At 44.6% G+C, this 8,526-nt stretch overlaps 1 protein-coding gene across 9 annotated transcripts in view; it reads left to right on the top strand.

Annotated features, from left to right (window-relative positions):
- Positions 1–716: 716 nt before the first annotated feature.
- The window catches only part of NDRG3 (NDRG family member 3), a 59,243-nt gene continuing 51,433 nt past the window's right edge, over positions 717–8,526 (top strand). For 5 of the 9 annotated variants that reach the window (XM_030288998.4, XM_072917043.1, XM_072917041.1 and 2 more), the window contains exon 1: positions 717–873. The gene's annotated coding sequence lies outside the window, so the exon portion shown is untranslated. Of the gene's footprint in view, positions 874–1,184; positions 1,210–8,526 lie in introns of those variants that run through there. The other 4 variants (XM_030288999.4, XM_012570168.5, XM_072917042.1 and 1 more) reach the window with 3 other exon arrangements.

Raw genomic sequence — 8,526 nt, 5'->3', positions numbered from 1 at the left:
CCTTCCTGCAAGTGAGGCAAGGAGGAGGACATTGGGCTGAGTGGGAATGGGACTTCCCAAGGGTAGGGTGGGGATCCCAAGGTAAGGCTGGCCAGGGCCATTCAGGCCTCTGTGGGTACTCTCAGGTCCACCAGAGGCCATCTCAGCCAGCGCGCTCAAAGGCTAGCTTGTACCCAGTGATCACTGACTGCACACTTCTGAAGAGGGATCTCAAAGAAAATCCCGATCCTCGATCCTCGTAGGAATGCACAGTCAATACAGCTGGTGTGGTCGGCCTGAACTGCTGTTTGCTCCAAATACTTATTCAAGGGCAAAGACCACAGGGTGGCACCAGAAACCACGACACAGGTTACGTTTGGGAAATACCGCGATTCTAAATGTTTAGGGTAAGGCTCTACCGAAGGTAAGGCGAGAGGCCCTGGGGACGCCACACTACTCCAGGAAGCGAGTGCTTCCGCTTAGAGACGTTCCTAGAAAAGGGAGAAGGCAGGAAGAGGTGGAGGATAGCACGCCCCCTCCGCGGAGGCAGCGAGCTTGCCGCGGGAGGCACGGCTGCGGCCCTGGAGCGCGGACGGAAGGACGGCCGTGCTCAGATGAAGCCACCCTCAGAACGAACGCCACCCCCGCGCGGCTCGAGCCCCGGCGCACGGCTCCGCCCGCGGCGCCCTCACGGCTGGGCGGGTCCCGGCGGCCGCCCACAGCGAGGCGGCGCCACCTGCCGGCGGGAGGGGGAGGCTGCGAGAGGCACCGCCTGAGGGCGGTGGGGGCGGTGCCATGTTGTTTGTAGTCCCGACCCCGCGCAGAGGGGGTTTCCGCGCAGGCGTAGAGCGCTCCGTGCCGCGGCGGGTGGAGTGCGGCGGCGTCGCGGTCCAGGTGAGTGCCGGGCCGGCCCCGCTGGGATCCATTCGCATCCGCGGGACTCCGCGGAACCGGGACGCGTGGCTGCCCCGGGGCAGCAGGTTCTACGCGGCAACGGCGGGCGGGCCAGAGTCAATGGCAGCCGCGCCCCGGCGAGGGTGATTTCGCCGTACGGGGATCGGTGCCGCCGCCGGCCCCTGCCGAGACGCGCCGCTGAGGGGGGGCTCAGCGCAGCCTGGCTCCGCTGTGAGGCTCCAGCCGAGAGACCCGCTCCCCCCGCAGGAGTGGGAAATGATCCTCGTCACACCGGGCTGCGCTGGGAGTGGGGGAAACGTCTCGGAAGTGCTCGAGGTTATTGCGGAGATGGTTTTTGCATGTAAATAACGGAGGGGAGTGCGTCGGGCGTTCTGTTTTCTCTCATTTATAGCTTTTATTTTTGGTATTCAGATCTCAGAATTCTCCTTTGTATTTTTTAGTTTGGACAACGCAAACTAGGTTTTTATCTTTAATTCAGCCCAGTCTTGTAGGGATATGAACGGGAAGGGAATAGCTTTTGAAGATTTTCGTTGGCTTGAAACATCATGTTGCTATTTTCTGTTTAATGAATATTTTGTATTTAGTGTAAGTCACAAGGAGTAATTAAAAACATTGTCTCAAAATCAGAGGCTTCTGCTATCTTAAGGAGCATCATTATAAGCGGCACTACAGCAGATGGGGTATTACAGACCCAGTGGGGCTGTGAGCCCTGCCCCGGCTGCCCGGGGGCCGTGGCACTGCCTTTGGGTGTTGCATTGCCGATTGAGAGCCTGGGGGCTGCGCCGTTCTTTGGTGGCTCGAAAGGAGGTTGGAGCCAGTGAGCGATGATAAAGTACAGTCCAGCGTGAATTTCTGTGAGGTTGTGACTTGGTCACACCGCGTGTTTGCTCCAGAAAACAGGAATTGTCTGGTAAGGATCAGGGGGTTGTGTCTGGGAAATCCAAAAGAGTTTTTGTATTGAATACTGGGGTGATGAGAAGATGGAGGTTACAGGTGGAGAAGAATGGAATACAAGTATGCAAGGCCCGGCTGGACAGGGCTTGGAGCAGACTGGTCTAGTGGAAGATGTCCCTGCCCATGGCAGGGGGCTTGGTATTGGGTGAGCTTTTGGTCCCTCCCAGCCCAGGCCATTCTTTGAAGAATATGCTTCTGCTGCATGTGTCAGGCATGCTTGTAAGTCTCCCATGTTCGGAGGACTTGGAGGCTCATTGCTTTAGCTTCTGCTTTGCCTTGTCTGTAGAAACAACATTTGTCATCCAAATGATGGAGCCTGGCAAACCAGGTGCAGCAGTGCATCAGTCTATGGGAAAAAGCAGAAAAGTGATGTAGAGTGAGGGAGCTCAATTTAAAATTAACATGAAGGTTTTCTAGCACAATAATTTCTTTGCACTAGGCGAGCAGAGCTTACCACATGCTTCACTTAGTGAACTGGGGTAGAGTCCCAAAAGAAGCAAAGTGATCGTAGGATTCATCTGGATTATTGGCCACTGGACTGAGGATTGTTGAGGGGGCTCGAGATGGGCAATGACTGTTCCAATTTCAGTTATTTGTTTGGGATTTTAAACCTTGTGTCGCGCATAAAGCACCATGTCTTAGGGTGGATAGCAGCTTCATGTGCCTTATATTTGTCTTGTGTCAAGATGTTTGCAAAGGTAGAAGCTGGAAATGTTGCAAAGTGAAAATTAAACAAATTATACAACTGCTGGAAGCATCATTATTGAAACCTGTAACTATATTCCTAGCTACTCATTCTGCATCTGAGGTTAAAAATTAATTGAAATGAATAAATGTTTCGTTTGGAGTTTTCTAACCTCACCTTCCGAAACCCTCCAGTGCTCCCATTTGCAGCTCTTATTTCGCATTGGTTATATACAGTCCTCAGTGTTTTCCATTGGAAAGTGTAAGTGTAATGATTTCAGAGGTATTATTACATGCAACGTGTATTAAGATTTCTTAAAGATATACTAGAAAATCTTTTTAGAGATACTTCTGAGATGTCTATTTTAAACATTCCTCTGTTGTATGCTCAAGCTAAGCATTACAGCAAAGTAGTAATATAGGTATTTCAGTAAGAAGCACAAAAAATTATAACCGTAGTATAGTTTAAGGATGAAAATAAAAACAAAAAAGAAAGTAATTCAGCTTTCAATTTTTTGGGGGGATTGGTTTTTTATGTGTAAGAAGAGACTAGGGGTTTTAATTTTTAATTATTTCATTTTCATTCTCACAAACAGTATCTTAGTTTCTTCCTGGAAAATGGCAAAGCCAAACCCTCAGTTCTGTTTTCATAGGCAATGCTAACACCGTAACCCTCCTTGAGCAGAGCTTATCTTGTGCTCATTGTATCAGCTGTGTCTTGGGTAAAAGTAAATATGTCTGTGCTGCTTAAGCCCATGTTGGGCACTGTACAGGGCTGGCTCAGGCTATTTAAGTCTGTGAATATTATGGCCTGGTTTAACCTGTGATGGTTCCAGGAGCAGAGGAGTGGTTTGGTACTTTCCCTGTGTAATACTGAAGACAATGTTCCTGATAGGTGTCTCAGTACTCCTCAGTGGTTTCATGTTTATGTGAGTGTGGTTTGAGAGGAATAATAAAATCCTGTATTGCTTTTCCCAGGGAATTCTCAGTGTTCTGGCCAGTCCGGTCAGTTATTAAGCAGAGCAGTTGTGATTCTGTCCTGCTGTGGAAAGGGTTGGGTGACTGTGCCTACTACTGTGCAAAGCAAAATTGATGAAAGACTTAAATAACCTCACTTAGTTTTCAGTTCTGCTCTTGTCAATTCTGAATTATAAATGGAATTTGCTGGATTTTTAATGGTCTTAGTGATCACTCACCATTTTCTACCTGGTCATACCCCACTGCATTCTGTGACTGGTATAGCACCATTTATTACGGTAATCCAGTGGGTGCTGCAGGAAGCATCTGTTTTCATCTGGCTATTGTCCTTTTCAGACTTTGATGCATTTCTGTATTTACAATGGGCCTAGTTCCCCAAAGGGGTTTTCCTTATTTTACGTAACGTAAAACTAGGAGAGACTGTAAATGTAATGTTTAATTTTAAAGTAACCTTTACTGTTTGGTCATGTATAAACCAGACTCTCTTTGTAGTTAGCAGATGGACTAAAGATGTGAAGCTGCATATTTTTTTCCTCCACAAGAGCTGGAATTATGGCTTTTACCTGTGTGTTTGAACGGAGAAGATAGGCAATCAGCTGCTTCCTTTTCATCTCTGTTTTGATGATGAAGCTGTGTGTTACATCTTAAACTGATCAAAAGACTGGCTGCCATGCAAAAGGGGTGGTCATATTCTTGCTCTGTCTTGTGCCACCTTCAGCATTTACTGAGGAGGTTTTCCTGATCCAGTTCAGTTTGTTGAAAATCAGAGTACTAATCCAACCCCTCTGTGTCCTCATTCCCCAGAAGATCAGCTTTTCCAGGTAAGTTAGCTGAGTGAGTTCAAAAAAGGTCTAGGAGTACCAGAGATGTAATTGATTTTTATCATGTAAGAACACTGTTCTTTTCTAACAGTGACCAAAAAGAGAAGATCATAAGGTCAGGATGTGTAATATAAATAAACCTTTGCCTGATGGCACTTCTGTCTCTTGTCATTTGTAGGAGATCAAGAAGTAGATGTTGTTTGTTTTTATTTTGTTCATGATTAATGCATTTTTCTTTTGTGAACTAGCTCATGTCTCCCATCCACTTAAATGTAAGGCACTGCCACATCCCAGGGGAGATTTTCCAGAGCACAGAATCACCTTGTAGGTGCTGACTACCTCTGTTTTGTTTTGAACTTGACAGCTGTTGGCTTCATTTCCTATCTCTTAGCTGTTGTATTGTTTGGACACAGGGAAGAACTGATCTCAATTTACTTTCTCCATTCAGTTGATGATTTTACAGGTTTCTGTTGTATGTCTCTGCAGCAATCTGTTTCCACACAGAAGAGGCCTAGCCTGATTGATTATTCCGCACTTGTATTTTAAAATATTATTTTCTTTTAGAAAATATTTTCCTTTCCATTATGTTCCCTTGAAAGGAAGGAACAGGCACTGCATCTGGGATTTAAGATGTAGCCATTCTATATTTTTATATGGTAGTTTTAATACTAATAATTTTCTAACATTATTTTTTCATGTGCTGAATGGGTGTGAACTGATGCTTTAATCAATCTGTTGTGATTCCAGCAAGATTTTCTGAATATTAATGATCAGTTTGGAGCACACCACTCTATATGTGAAATAAGGACCATTTCTCTTCAGACTGGAACTTTTATTTGTGCTGAATTTCATCTGTTGTTTTATTTCTCCATTATTACTTCAGAGGGTTTTTCTGCAGATCTTCAGCCAGCCTTTTTCTTTGCTCTCAGAATAGCTTGTATCCTCAGGAGATTTTCATTCTGCTCCTTGCCCCTTTTCCCAGACTTTATGAATATAGTGTATAGTAGAGGGCTGCAAAAGGCTCCTTGCAGTCTCTCTCCCTGGGAAAATTGACCACTTATGCCCATCCTCTGTGGTCTGCTTTCAGCTGTATGTTAGTCCAGGCAGGGGCTTTCCCACTCAGGTTTTCTGAAGCTGTGGTGCAGCAGTTCTGCCTGCTGTGAGCACTGCCCAGGGAGAGACTCTGCGTGTCCTGTGCCCCTCTGTCACTCCTGCTGCCCAGCAGTGAGCCCAGTCTGCAGACAGCTTGGACTGAAAATGAGCCCAACAAATTACAAATTAATGCTGATTTAGTGGTGTTGTACTGGCAGTATACACATGCTGGGGTTTAATTAGAATCAGTTCAGTCAGGTAAGTGCGTATCTGTGCTTGCTGCTGCTGATTGAAACTGCGACCTTACCGGCTGAACTGCAATCTCGACTGAAGCTGTCTGTGCGTGCACTTCCTATTTAAAATGGTCCCATTTGATGCTGTAGTCAGATTAGCAGGGCTTGCTGTATGAATTACACCTAGGTACTAATTCAGTCGATTTTGTGACTGTGTTTTGGATGGCTTCGCTGTGCTGGGGCAGATAAGCAGTCTGACCCTGGGTTAATGTCTGTAATTCCTTAAACAAAGTGATTAAGGAAGGGGTTTAGTGCATTTATGTAAATTGATAAGGATCTAGTAATACTTTTTATCCTATGTATGGACTTTATTCTAATTTATTTATAAGCATCATAAATACTTTAAAAATGTAACTGGAAATTCACAAATTTTGCTACTGGTACCCTTATGGCATGTTCTAGAATTATTTGGCATCTGTGTACATTAAAATTTTCTAAATACAGAGGACATAGATTTTTAATGAAATTTCTGCTTTCTAAATTGGTTTTTTCAGATCTGTTCTTGCAGATTTGCCTGGATTCTCCAGTACTGTTGTCACATGTAGTAGTTTTCTGCTAGTTTTTTTCTACTATTGTTGTGTGGAAACTGAAATTAGGTGCTTGTGTTTTTAACAGTTTCTTTTGGCTGTGGTAGTTTTGAAATTTATTACTTTGCCAATAAAATCTGCAGGTGGGGGAATGGGTTCAGGTTGTGATGGTTATTTCTACCTTTGCATAGGCAGAAAGAAAAACTTGATTTAAGTGTGTAATGTTATGACTCATTGGATAAGGAGGGTTTGAGTCCAGATGGTAGAAGATGTGACCTGGGGAGTGATTTAAGTCTGCTTTTCTGTTCTGCCAGCTCACGTGCCTCGTGGTTTGTATCTGCCTTGGTGGAGAACTAATACAACAGTGCTGGGAGTCTTGGGCAAGACCAGCTGCTCAGTTGACAAAGGAGTGTTTTTAATCATTGTATAAGAGCTCTACATTTGCTATTTTGCTTATGTGGTTCATTCTGATACAGTTTTTCAGAAAGAAATGGCCCTTGTTACAAATTAAACTTATTTTTTTCTTTTAGTTTGGATGAAAGGGTTATCAAATACATATCATATGGCCCTCAGGAAAGCCAGGGAAGATTTTTTTTCTCATTTTACAATGCATTTGGGCTTTATCCATTGGCTGACCTAAAAAAGGCACAGGGTTTGGTGAAAATCTTCACGTGGATTAGCTCAGCCACAGAATAAAACTATTCTTTCCTGATATTTTTAAAGTAATTAATTGAAAACATTCATTATTGAAAAAAAATCAATAAGAGATATTTTATTTTATTACTTCTAGCGGTAGGTGGATGGAACACTCAGTAGGTATTCCTGCCAGTTCATGTTTATTAAATAGCCTGTGAGGTCACCAGTCAGTGAGTGGCCTCTCTGCTTCATCCCCACACAGGTGAGCATTGTCACACTGCTGTGAGGTCGCAGTGTCTGTGGGGGTCCAGGAGTGCTTTGGAGTTGAGAGCGGAACTGTGGGACTGCAGAGCTGCTGGTTCACAGTGAGGTCATTGCTTTAATAGGAGGGATATTATTCAGCATTTTAAACTGTGCAATGCCTATATCATGCAACCACTGTAGCTGCTGCTCAGGTGTTGTAAGAAACACAAGGAAGGAGTTGCTGCTTAGAAGCTTGTCTGTCAGGATGTCTCCTTGGTGAGTCCTTGGCTTGCCTGGGTTAGCCTGTAGTGCTGGGCTGTAGCCTGCTTTGTCTCCCTGGCCACAGTGTGACTTGGTAGTGTCGGGCACCATGCTCATCTGTGCTGCTGTGCCATAGAACTGAATTATTGTAACTGAAGAGTTGGCACAAAAGAGTGACATTTTTCAGAAGGGCTGGACTTTTCTATCAGAGTGAATACAAAGCACAGAGGGGGCTGTAGCTTTGTAGAAAAGAGCTAATGGAGTAGTTCAGGTCATCTCTGCTTACATGTCATTTTGTTTTTTGAAGAAAAAGCGAGGCCTCTACTGCAGAAAGAAGCAGCAATATGGGCTATGTGCTATAGAGATCCAGGTGTACCCCAGTCTGGGAATGCTGCCATATTGGGGGGGTGGTTCTCGACATAAGAAGGTAAAGGTTTAAAATATTTTTTTTGCCACACTGAGCAGAAACATTGCCCAGGTATTCAATACCTTTTGGACAATTAATTTCTGTATTTGTAACTGTGTTAAATAGACTTGGAGTTCATGGCTATCCTGCCCCTGGACTCAGTTGTGGCATTGACCACATGAGGCAGGAGCCAGAGACAAGTTACCTGTGATTTCAAGGGATCACAAAGTTTTTCTAAGCTTCTACTAAAATGCCCCAAACAGCTCAAAGTATTTCCTGCTGTCAGCCAAGCTTCAGGAAGCACCTCCATGCGTATGCAAGCTCTGTTGCTCTCCAAAAGCTTTTTCTCTGCTCTCTTCAGCAGAAGTTCAAATCTTAGAAAATAGAAACCATGAGCATTTCTCCTGTTGCCAACATGCAAAAGAGTCATTGACATGGAATTGCAAAATGTGATGCTTGCAGTTAGAGAAGCTTTTAAAAAAACTTAAGGCCCAGTTGATTTTTGTTGTCCTGGTGTTTGAATATGTGCTTGTCTGTATGTATTGCATGTGGTCAGAGGATCTGTGACCAGACTTTTGTCACAGTAATTGCTGACTGATTTCTTTGTGGCTGTGCTCCAAGGGAAGGCTCCATCTCAGGTCTGTGATGGTTACTCAGAAGTGTTACTTGCCTTAAAAGAAGTTGACTGTACTGCAGCACTCCCTGTCACTCAGCCTGTGTTCCAGTTCTCACCCCAG

This window comes from Taeniopygia guttata, chromosome 20 (assembly GCF_048771995.1).
Source record: "Taeniopygia guttata chromosome 20, bTaeGut7.mat, whole genome shotgun sequence".
In the NCBI taxonomy this organism is placed as follows: domain Eukaryota; kingdom Metazoa; phylum Chordata; class Aves; order Passeriformes; family Estrildidae; genus Taeniopygia; species Taeniopygia guttata.
Note: the sequence above shows the minus strand (reverse complement) of the source record. Positions and strands in the feature narration are given on the sequence as shown.